The sequence below is a fragment of the Urocitellus parryii genome, chromosome 13 (genome assembly GCF_045843805.1).
Source record: "Urocitellus parryii isolate mUroPar1 chromosome 13, mUroPar1.hap1, whole genome shotgun sequence".
Lineage (NCBI taxonomy): Eukaryota > Metazoa > Chordata > Mammalia > Rodentia > Sciuridae > Urocitellus > Urocitellus parryii.
The window spans coordinates 56,892,299-56,894,838 of record NC_135543.1 but is presented as its reverse complement, the minus strand read 5'-3'; the positions used below and the strand labels follow the sequence as shown (position 1 = coordinate 56,894,838).

General features: G+C 41.7%; 1 pseudogene; it reads left to right on the top strand.

The window, feature by feature from the left end:
* Positions 1-783: 783 nt before the first annotated feature.
* On the top strand, positions 784-1,443 carry LOC113196791 (large ribosomal subunit protein eL8 pseudogene; annotated as a pseudogene).
* The last annotated feature ends 1,097 nt before the right edge of the window (positions 1,444-2,540 follow it).

Here is a 2,540-nt window from a genome sequence, read left to right as displayed (position 1 = left end):
TCATTAGCTTTTCATCATGGTGACCAAAATACCTGACAAGAACACCTCAGAGGAGAAAAAGTTTATTTTGGCTCATGGTTTCAGAGGTTTCAGTCCCTGGTCTGCTGACTCCATTGCTCTGGGCCCAAGGTGAAGGGGCACAGTATGGTAGAAGGGTGTAGCAGAGAAAAGTGCCTTAGCTCATGGCAGCCAGGGACCAGAGAATGCACAAAATATAAGCGCTAAATACATTCCCTCCATGACCTAATTCCTCCACCACACCCTACCTGCCTACAGTTACCACCCAGTAGAGCAATCCTTTCAAATTATTAATTAACGGGTGAGGTTATACTTCTTCTATTCTAATCATTAAACCTCTAAACATTCCTGCATTGTATATCATGAGTTTTTTTTGGGGGGGCACCTCACATCTAAATCCTAACAGAAGCCTTCCTTGAATCAGGGCATTACTTCCCACATAATTCTCCAGCTCTGGCTCCCAAGGACACTAATAGTGCAAAGCTTCAGTAAACGATTTCTGTTTGATTTTAGTGGCAATTTCAAATGCTTATAATGCAAAGTTCTGTTTACCTGAGTACATGGGCTACACAGGTGCCTCTGGCCAGTGAGTTACCTTCCACTTCTCACACCATGGCAGTAGCCTCTTGGGGCCTTTGTCTGCACAAGAGAAAGTCACCACCTCTGACCAGATGGCCCATAGTGGAAGGTGGAAAGGGCCTTTCTGTGAAATAAAATTAAAATAATAAATAATAAAATGATCCATCTCTCCTCCAGGTATCTGAAATGGTGAAAGGAAAGAAGATCAAGGGGAAGAAGGTGGCCCAAGCCCCAGCCACGGTCAAGAAGCAGGAAGCCAAGAAGGGGGTGAATCCTACATTCAGGAAGAGGCTGAAGAACAGACCAGAGACCAAGCAGGAGAGGAAGCAGAGGCCGTTGGCTAGGGCTCAGAAGAAGGCTGCTGGCAAAGGGGTTGTCCCCACGAACAGAACACGGATCCTTTGAGCAGGGGCAATACTGTCACCACCTTAGTGGAGAACAGGAAGGCTAAGCTGGGGGTGACTGGACATGATGTGTATCCCATCCTGCCTACCCTGTGTCGCAAGATGGGAGTTTCTTACTGCATCATCAAGGAGAAGGCCAGGCTGAGACATCTGGTCCACAGGAAGACATGCACTGTTGCCCTCACACAGGTTAACTTGGAAGACAAAGGAGCTCTGGCTAAGCTGGTGGAAGCTCTTGGAACCAACTACAATGACAGATATGCTGAGATTCATCGCCACTGGGGAGGCAGTGTCCTGGGTCCAAAATCCGTGGCTCCCATTGCCAAGCCAGAAAAGGCAAAGACTAAAGAACTCTCCACTAAACTGGAATAAATGTCCACTGTTGGGCTTCTGTACATAAGAATAATTGGCCTTCATCCAGTGTCTTGGGCTGAAGGCAGTAAACTTGTTTGGGACAGTAGCAAGCACACACCCCATAGTGTGGGAGCTCTAGAGACTCATTGTGTAACTTGCATGAAAAGGCTATAGATAGCAGTAAAATACTCGGAAACCAAGCCAGGATTTTGTGATTGATCAGTCACTGCCTTATTTAAAGTAATGATAAATGTGAGTCTACAAAGCTTTTATTTATACTGAAAATACAAGATCCAATAAAGTCAGGCTCTGGAATAAAAAAATTAATTAATTAATTAGTTTAAATAAAAGGATCCCCAGCCAGGCATAATGTTGCTGCCTCCTCCATCCAGTTCACCTATTTTCCTGCCACTTCTTTTTCTAGGGAAGAAATCAGTGAGGCAAACTATTTGGAATTGTGGCAAGCAGTTTTGTTTTATTTTATGACTTAAGGAATAGTGACCCAATGTGGTTATTCTACAGGAGCTTTTGTTCCAATAGGATAACATCTATGATAACTCATAATGAGACACTTTTTATAATTGCACAAAACTATACAGGAATAATTGCACTGTAATTTGCTTATTTGACATACTCAAAACAACTTCTCTCGTGCAGGCACTAATTTTTAGAAATCAGCTTGTAAAGCCATGGTGGACTGAACATTTATTGCCACATCACTGTAGGTTAATTATTTAGAACAGGAAGTGATCTTGTATGTTCTATGTGGTTTTAGAGTATTGTTTTCTTTCATCTGAGGCTTTGGTTCTAGAATGTTCTGGATATTTTACCTATCCTGGTCTCTTTTTTTAGAACTTGAGGGACTTAGTGACAGGGCAAGTTTATTTATTTACTTATTCTAGGATTTCCTTATTGTGCTAAAATACAAGTAACATGTAATTTATCATCATAACTGTTTGTAAGCATAGAGTTCAGTGTCATTAAATACATTCCTGACATGCAACCATTACTACTGCCCATTTCTCTTTGATTGTAAATCAAACTCATTAAAAGCTAATTCCCCATTCCCATCTCCCCCAGTCCCTGGCAATCACCCTTCATTCCACTTTCTATCTCTATGATTTTCACTATTACAAAAACCTTATACTATTGGAATTAAAAGTATTTGGCTTATTTTGTTTAGCA